The following is a 10,173-nucleotide window of genomic DNA, read 5'->3' as shown; positions in this document are numbered from 1 at the left end:
CTAAATGTTTCTCGAAACTGCGGATACTTGTATATATTCTACCACATCCTGTAACTTTGCAGGTGAGCACAAGTAATTGATTACATTTTTCATGATCTTTGCGCATGTGGGAAAGAAGCAATTTAGTTACAGCTATATTTGTACAATTAGCAAATGGGCAATGAAAGTTTTGTTTGTTCATCTAAAAAAAATTGTACTGGTTATACATTTTCAATATTTTATAGCCATGCAGTACATTAAAAAAATAGATTTAATTACCAAACCATGCTTGCCACTTTTCTCTTTTCTGTAATCGTGGATGTTACTAGATTATGCAGGCTACAAAACTAGCAACCCTACCAACAGCCAGCGCGATGCGTAAAAAGAAAGAGGCAACTGTCCGTCACGTGACGCGATGCCTCATTTTTCACATAGAAATAAACTCGGTCTTCGTTTTCACAAATTATTTCTATTAAAGTGATTTCGGGTTGATTTTAATGTTGGTTATTCTTATAATTCAGGAATTTAAAAACATGCTTAACACTAAAATTAGAAAACAAAAAGTTCAATAGTTCACAATTAAACACATTGGGAACGCGCATACCGAACTTACTACTGCAACAAAGGCCAATCGCTTTAGGTTTTTAAACTTCACCTGTATTTGATTGTAAGGTATCACTTCACTAGATGAAGAATACACATTTATTTACATCAAAGGGTGGTATCACACATCCTCTTAACAAACTTGTAAATACTATCACATTTTAGGTGTAAACTAATGACCCTTTTCAAAATTCCACCCCAAAATTACCAGTGGGGTGTTAGTGCACACGCTCTGCTATGTAAAATCCACCTTTTGAGTTTACAGTTTCTAGTTGTTTAACACTTGACAGCCACGCTGAGTGTTTAATGGTCTCGCCATAGTCGACAAATCCCACAAGTTTTCCTTGGTGCAGAACAAACTCCGATGTTCCAGTTGTAGACATTGCCTATCTTTCCAACTTAAAACATCTCTTGCTAATCCAACCTTCATCTACAAAGCAGTAACTTTAAAGAAATGCATCCACAAAACAAACTAGGCTGAATTACCTTGCTGTAAGGATTTGGGAAAACATTTGCATCAATTATGCCATCCACAATTTACTGGGTGAAAATATGTTGCTAAAGTTTAAGACATACCTTTAGCAAATGAGATGGATCTGAGCACAGAAATATCGGTATATCAACTGCGTAAGGGTTCGGAGCTGTAAATGCCATGTTCAAGGGTATTGGTAAATTGATCAAAAGCTTCATAAATTTTCGATTTGTGGCATGACCATCACATACCACAGCGTGAATATTCACATTTCTAGACTCAGCACTTGTGGATTAGGTTGGGTACTATGCCAGTGGAACAGAAGTTTCTCTTTCACACAAGTTTCTACTTGTTTAACACTTAACTTTAAAAAAGTCGTACCTAGCAAATGAGTAGCCACGCTGAGTGTTTGTTGTTTAATGGTCTCGCCATAGTCGATAAATCCCACAAGTTTTCCTTGGTGCACAACAATATTTTCTCATACTGCAAAAAGTGATGCAAGAAACAGAAATATCACAACTTGTTTCAAACATTTTTGCAGTAACATAAAATATATGCCTACATTTCATTTCATCGATAGTAATATAGGTAGCAAGCTTTATGAACTTGCCAGTGCCTAAAACACGCTCCATTTCCTTTAAAGCTTGCCCACTTTTTCCAGGTTGGGTGAGAAACAGTTTCTGCAAATGAGTCTCTTATTATCTAATTGCCATGTGTTAGTCATTGGTCCACCTTACGTCAAAATTCCACTTGTTCCTAAAATTTCATAAGCTGCTGGGGATCGACTGAACAACCATCTCATCACACCTACAAACTTGGGTAAGTACCATCAACCTTCGGTATTTAGTAAATATAACTTACCTATGTGCACTGGATGAGGAGTTGGCATTTTCTCCTTGTATTTGCCAAGCGTTGAGTATAGCCTTATCATTAACAAATATTGACTAAAAAGAATGGCTATTAGTATTTATAGTTTAACCACATTTGTGCAACAGGTCAGATTTAGTCCTTTCTTTGTTGTCAACAAGTAACTTCAAAAGGCCATCGTTGTCTTCCATGACTCCTCTGGATTTGCCTGGATTGTTCCTGGGCAGTGATGTCCTAATTTTGCAGAAACAAATATTTGACAAGCAGTGCAGGGTTTATCATCAGTAGCGTCTATTTTATACAATCTTTTGTCATACATTGTTGTGTGAAAAACTTATGCAAACTTTTGAGTTTATCCACCTCGGAATGGGATGGCAATGTAATTGCGCATCATCTGACTGCACACCAGAGCAACAATGTAAACATTCTAAATCATCTAAAACATAAAACAGCAAATGAAATTATTTTTCATATGCATGAAATGTGTGTTTGTTTGATTTAAAAACGAAAAAAAAAACTAATTCTTAACTATTTAGGAACTTGCGTTTCTTTGTGAAGCAGAGCTTGGATACAATCTCCGGCTTGAGCATTCCTAACGCTCAACAAAAAAAAAATGGTTAAGGCCTGCCGGTGACCTCTTTCTTCAGCAGGTCTGTACACTGTGAAGAGTGCTCTCACGTCTCCCTTCTTTGCTTTCTTCTTAGTCCAGCTGCATTTAGGCACAGCGCAGTAAGTTTCTGGCATTGTTATTAACTGAAGTCAAAAGAAATTTTCAACAACGTTTTTGTGTTTTTAACATTGTTTAAACAAATGTCGCACAACAGATTTAAGGCCTAAGCGGTCATGCGTGACGACGGCCTACGTAACAATGAGTCGGACTACTATATGTGAGTGTACTATAATCGCACTAACCCGAATAAACAGTAAACGTTATTCTCATGAACCCGAATAGATTCGTGTATAAAGTTGACGTCAGTAAATTCACGGTCTCTCGCATATTAACCGGGAACAGAACATGCTTGAATTTGATAGATTTCTGCCTGCGCCATGTTGCCAAATTATCTAAGAAACGGTAAGTGGAATTGAAAGAACGGAGCAGTTGCAATGAGCTAACAAAAAGCAAAAATTTAGCTTTGGCATTTCCACATGTTTCGCCTTCAGACAAATCACTCCAGTGGAACTGAAAAGTCGCTCTGTGCACACACTATAAGGTGAAACTGGCAAACAGTTCAGTATTTGTGTGCTTTTGGTCAGCCCGATTTTTTGACCGACAACTACCAAGATAATGCTTGATGCTGTTCCGAATGTCATTTGAAGAAGACAACGATGGAGTTTCTTGTGTTTGTGCTGTCGAAAATACTTTCTGTGGACTTTCACTGTGAGATCCAGCTTCGGGTGATGTTTTCTAAACAGACTCCAGTATGTTTCTGTTAGAGATACAATGTCAACATCCCAATAATTTGAAATGGAAGCTTTAACTACACAGAATTGGAAAATGTTTTCATCTCGAAAATAAGATTCTTTTGTTGTTTGCACCGAAATAGGAAATCGTAACATCATCTGTTCCTTAAGAATATCAACAAAACTCCCTATTCCATATAGTCGGCAATCATTTACGTCACTTTGAAATTGTTCGAGGGACTTCAGCAATGAATTTTCAATTGGAAGAACATGCGCCACTTTGGTGGGATAACTGCAACGTTGCCGTGTAAAAATTCCCAAAACAGCAACCAAAGAAGTGGCGATCTGCCATTCATTATACGACAAGGTTTGAGGAATTCCTTCATTGTTCTGCAAATAGTCTGCAAAATTTGGTGAATAAAAAAAAAATTACATTAGCTCTGTTCCATAAACAAGTACAATGTTTTCTTACATTTCATAGCACTTCATTACACGCACCAACTCCCCTATTACTTCCACTTTTTCCGGTTCTGATCATTTCCTTCCCACTATAACCAAACTGACATTTGTACCTGGGGGAACTCGAAGAACAACTTGATGATGAAATTTCAACGGTTCAGTGTCATCAGAATTATTTGCTGACTTATCCTCAAATTTTTATGAAATGCTCCAAACAGTCTAAATAGATATCTATTTGTTGTTGAAGGAAACGTGCATTTAATTATGTCGAAACAATCTTTGGTGCATAATAATGCTTTTCCATCAATTCCTACAAAAAATAGAAAACATTATGACAGAGCTGGAAAAGTTTTTCTGGCCCTTTATTCTATTTTGAACATATTGATGGAATGCATAATAGGCCTATTCCTATATAGCTTACCTTTTCCAAGTTAAGTGTAATTTATCAAAGCTTTGGCAATTTTTTCACGTTCAAAGAATTATATGTACAACTTACTCTCGATTTCAGCATTTTTTTGAAGAACTTCCAGAGTAATCTTGACAAAATTAATTAAACCCTGAATGCTTAAATCCATGACACATGAAACAGCTTACAACACTACCTGTAATTAAGAAAAAGTCGCGCCCTACGTTCGATAATCACGTTCACGCAGGTAGGGACAAAGAAGTCCAAAGAACTAAGACTGGGGAGGCAAGATAGTTTGGCGCCCTTTTCAGTGAGTATTCAGGCATAATTTTGAAACACAAGAATTGTTTTAAAAAAGTTTTTGTACTTTACACGGTAATCCTTCAACCGTGTAAAGTCATAATATTAGAATAACGTTTATGTGTCCGCCGCTTAAAGCGTCGCAACAGCACCGGTTTAAAATGCTTGCAAAAGCAAGACATGTTTATTTTGAAGTAAATTTTTGCATAGCTGACAATTAACCGCTGTAATAATACAACAGTGAAAGACAGAACCACTAAAACTAGCGGAAAACAGCAACAAAACAAAAGCAGCTGGATTAAGACGAGACGATTATTTGCAAAACGTGTTTTTTCTAACCGATGTTTTGGCAACAAACTCGGTTATCAGTTTCTCCCTGTCCAAGCAATCAACTTCTTGTTTATGTGCGTTTATGACGCACACGTGGTTAAGCCTTTGCTGCGAAATGTGTCTTGACCCGCCGGAGTGTGTTGAAGGAACGTTCAGCTTCACATGACGTGCACGGCAAAGTCAAGTACAATCTAATCAAAATTGCGATATTTGGCAGCATTATCTGAAAGGTTTCACTTTCCTTGAAAAGATTGCACACTTTTTCTGGTGTCGCCTCTTCAATGCCTTTGCTTTGAAAAAATGCTTTCAAATTGCCGACTTCCTGAAAATACTGTCGAGCATCAATGTCTGGGAATTTGTTTGAAATTTGTTGTTCTGTCAAATCAGTTTTGCCAACAACCATACTTTCCATAAGAAAGGTTTTCTTTTGAAAATCTCTCCCCTAAGTCTGTGGTTGCAGCAGCGAAAATTAGGGTGTAAACTTGCAAAAAATAGGTGTTTACATCAGTTTTGGGTGCAGTACGGCTACGGGAACGACCGGTTGTCGTAATTTCAAGCGAACCGCCTCTTGTTGCACTGATTCCAAAAAAAGTTTTGCTGTATGTATACCTCCGCACCCCCGTATTCTACGCAAGTGATTGTAAATTGTAATTTTTTGTTTGGTAAAATAAAACAAAAAAAAATAACCCAATTTTTTGGGATACAGTACAAGCATCACTTTACCCAAACACTTTTGGGCAACATCTGTTCACTGTGCGGGCCATCAGCTTAATCTCGTGGTACAAGAGGCATTGAATTTGCACACTTACGGAACTAAAGTTTGTTTTCCTAAACGTTTGGCAATGTTTTCCACTTTTCATGTTGGAAACGAAAATGACTCGTGTCCCACCTGGTGGGTTCTTCGCCTGCCTGCCCTCGAGGCATTTTTGCAAAATTATGAGAAAATACTTGATTGTCAGATCTTTGGTTTGCGACATATTTTATGCTTCGTCTGATGGAAAGATTCTTGATCGTCGTCCACACGCAAATCCAATCCAGGAATAACACTGTTGCAGATGTACAGGAAATGATTAGGAGATTGGTGGATATTTTTTCTGTAGAAAGCGCTTCTGATAAGAATGCCGATGCCTTTGTACAGGCGGTTATGGATTCAGCACGGCAACTCAAAATATCCGGAAGTTACAAAGAAATGTACCGCCTGGCTACTTCTACCCTCGTTAATCAGTTTTCGAAAGAAAATTTATCAAAAATTCAGTTGCTGGAGTACGCAATCCTGTGCAAACGCGTTAATCAGGAACAGCTGATGGAAAGTTTTCCCCGCCTTTCTTTGGAAGTTAAATATTTTGGAAATCACCTTGAGCACCTCTGCATACTGTTCTTGTGTTTACCTTCCACGTCTTGTGAGGCTGAGAGATCGTTTAGCACTCTTCGTCGCGTTAAAACGTATTTGCGATCCACAATAACACAAGACCGCCTCAACAGCACATGCATCCTGAGCACGCATAAAGAAATTGTTGACATACTTGATGTGGAACAACTTATCACAGAGTTTGCCTCAAAAAATCCAGTCAGACAAAACACATTTTGTAAATAAACGTTTTTGAAATTTACTTGTGATTGCATCAACATCATTCGCTCGGTACGCATCTTGACAGTCCGTCTGTCGATGCCTGGATCCGCAGGTAGGAAAACACAGGTGTTAGAAGGCTAGTAATGATATTACTTCCGATTTTCGCTGCATTAAAAATCGAACAATTTGTTACGTTTCGGTGGGTGCATATTTCGCTATGTGACGGACTTTGGTTCTGCCTTCCCGCAAATTTTTGAAACTGGGCGCCTATTCATATTTCAATTATTTTCATTTGCATACATCCACTTACAATAAACAAGTGTAAGAAAATAACAAATATTTTCAAACTGTTGAATTGTTGGTATAGTTATCTTTTGCATCATCTACTGTTTAGCTTTCATTAAGTGATACATTGTATGATTTCATGCTACTGTATATTTATCTTGAAAATATGTGCTCTTATTTCTTTGCGAGGTTCTCTTCAATGTTGTGCCTATACATTTTTCTGTTTTTATTCAGCACTCGTTGCTAAAAATCAGCCGCATTGTTCAGAAAAATTTAAAAAGGAACCCGAAAGAATACCAGTTCACCATGACAGCTGTTCCAATGGTTAAGTAGTAATAAACATAATGATCATAATACCCGCCATTGATACCGAATCAGTAACTTCTCATTTCATTTCTCGTATTGCTTGTTCATTTGTGTTAATTCCACAAAATAAAAAGGTTTCATTTGGTGTAATTGTTCCTTTGTAGATGCAGACAAACGTTTTTAAACAGGGCCTTGTGAATGTGGTAATTGCAGGAGTTGTGCAAAACTCACGAATGAATGCGACCACTTCTTCTACTACTCACGTCACATGTAAAGTTTTTCAATTTCTCAACAAAACAACTTTCACGATATGCGTTCCTCGTCGGTTGCAGTTCCGTAATGTTCGAGAAATCCTACAAATAAATTAACATTTGCTTCTCACGAAAAGCTCAATATACCTTAATATGGTCTATGGTCTATGCACTTTTGGAAATGGATCACGTTGCTGCCGTTTGTTTGAAAATTGCGGGTGATCTTAATATTGTCGTTGATGGCCTAAAGTTGTTTTGGCCTAAAACCTTTGGTTCTTATGTCTGTGCGGCAGGAAGTACAGTAATATTAAAATAAGTTTCTGACTATCCTGTTTTAGTACAAGAAAGTCGTAAAAGTTGTCAGTAGACTTGTCAAAGAGAAAATGTGGCAAAATCCTAGTAAAACTACCATGTGACTAATGACAATGTTGAAAAATGTTTCTGAACCGTTTATTACCTTTATGTACAGTCTTTGAATAAAGTTGCAAAAAAAAATTAGGCTCGACATGCATTTCTCATTTAGTACAATATGTTCACTATAGCGAGAAATGTTGTCTAGGTCCTCCTCTTTCTAAAGATGTACTGCATATTGGCATACGTCATAATGTCACACAAACATGCTTCAAGAAAACATTGAATGTACAGCAAATGAACACCAAAACAAAATTAAAAACAGATGTTTAAAAAAATGATTACACATGCACAGTTTATTGTTCTATCAGAACAAAAAATGCAGTCGTGTTGCTTGTCAACTTTTATTGTCAAATGTTGCAATTGTAAAAGTGGCAAAACCTTGGAGATACCTTGTTTTAATCATACAAAACCGAATGTGGAAAGAGGCAAGTTTTTGCGCGTTGGTCAAAAAGATCCACTCCACCCATGTATAGCGGTCTATGCAGTGTGGCTTCCTCACCTCACGAAATCCGCTTTCAGTTTTTGATATTTGTGATTACACATGAAAGAGTTGTGAACTGTACTTAGCTGAAAGGGGAAGAATAAAAGCTGTCCATATAGACAGTGTGGTACCATGCCAAGGAGTAAATAGATTTTTGACAATTACGTGTGTTTCGCTAAATATTATCAACACTTTCGGTCTTACAAGCTCCAGCGTATCCATAACCAGTTACTGCATCAGCAACCACAAATACTTTATTTCTTTTCCAGGGGATAAAAAGAAAAGACTTAATATTTTGTGAATTCCGAGGTCGCTGGTATGCTATTTGACGTCCAGTACTCTGCATAATCTGGTTTGACACAGTCTCCCATAAAAACTTCACCTTTATCTATTTTCTGGTGTTTTTTTGCATGGTCTGTGTCTCTGACTATTTTTCTGGTAATGGGCCTATCATTTTTGTCTACCTGTACCTGTTCCTCTGATCATCAGTGGAGTCAAATTCGGCTTCAGATCAAAGTTGCTGCCAGAAGCATCACCATCGTTTCCGTCATCAGCTAAAATCAGTGCCAAGCTTCGGAAGAACTTCACGATTGTGGACAGATGTACTGTTAACTATGTTCACACAAAACTTATTTTATTTTAGAGTCATTGGTCGTTGCAAACTAATCAGTTATGTTTTGTTTCTGTTTAAAAGTCACATTCAACAAAATGTGAGTGTATATTCTTTCCTACTAATATATCGTAGGTTTATAAATACTAATCAGTTTTGTTTCTGTGTTGAGTTTCTTTTCAATATGCGGAAGTATGTAAATTTTTTTGTGTATTTTGGAGGCTGATTATCAGAAAACTGTAAGTGCAACAAACATTCTGCTAAGTTTTTGTGTTTTTTATTGGGAAAAGTCTCACAAGTATTAAACAAGATGTTAATTGTTCAACCTAAAAAGTCCCATCAGTGCAGCTGGTGTGACTATAAGACGACTTTGCTGACCAAACGGCCAAGGTATTTTCATTTGTTTAGATTTTGTTGTGAAGTATTAAAAAAATATTTTTTATTGGACAGAGCCTGCAGACAGTGATGACATGTTTTTTGCTTGCGTGGCAAAAGAGGCAAAACTTATTCCCCAACATAAAAAATTACAAGTCCGAACAGAAATAATGACAAGTATACATAATGCTTTCAATGATCCAAACAATTAGCTGTAATTATATTTGCCCAGCATGCACGATTTTTGTTGTGTTTAGACATTCTACATTCTTCACATGTAAATATGGTAACTACAATGCATAACACTGACTTTTTACAAACTTAAGAGTATTATTGTACGATACCTCAAAAAGACAAAGCAAACACAAAACTATGTTCATTTTCTTTCTTTCTTGCAATTCTTTATAACCATGTTATTGGAATGCATTTTCTTTGCAGTGTTCTTTGTTGTGCTTGCCTAACCGTTTTCGGTTTTCACTTTCACTACATTCATATCAAACCACATTTTTAGCATAATTTTACATTTATTGTGACATATTTTTGTAGTGAAAAACTGTGACACTTGTGATTTACCACTGCTGTTGAACATTCAAGGTTTACTGTTAACTTTATAAGACCAAATAATTATGACCGCATTGTAACATCATTTTGCCATGGTACAGATCCTATTGGACTTGTGAAATACTTCACAAAATCATTGCGAACTTCTACAGCTTTTGCTGAATGCTTTCCTCCAGTACACAATAATGGTTGCAAAAACAGTTGACTGTGAGGTATCTGCACGCCATTGTCCTGGTTCAATTATACCATATTTGTTTTCATAATCAGTGGTGTTTGGTTCAACATACTGTAGGGTTACCTTGCGTCGTAAAAAATTATGTAAAACAGTACTAACAAAGGCCGGTGAAACACCCGAAAAATGCATTTTCCACTATGCGCCTTGCTCTGCTCATGTGACAAATTGCATCTTAAAGGGAATGCCTCGTCCCCGACAAATACATATGGAAGAAATATAATGTTTTTGTTGCTGCCAGGCATATTGTAACTTAATAATGTGTGCCAGA

The sequence above is a fragment of the Ascidia mentula genome, chromosome 2 (assembly GCF_947561715.1).
Source record: "Ascidia mentula chromosome 2, kaAscMent1.1, whole genome shotgun sequence".
Taxonomy (NCBI): domain Eukaryota; kingdom Metazoa; phylum Chordata; class Ascidiacea; order Phlebobranchia; family Ascidiidae; genus Ascidia; species Ascidia mentula.
This window is presented reverse-complemented; position numbering follows the sequence as displayed.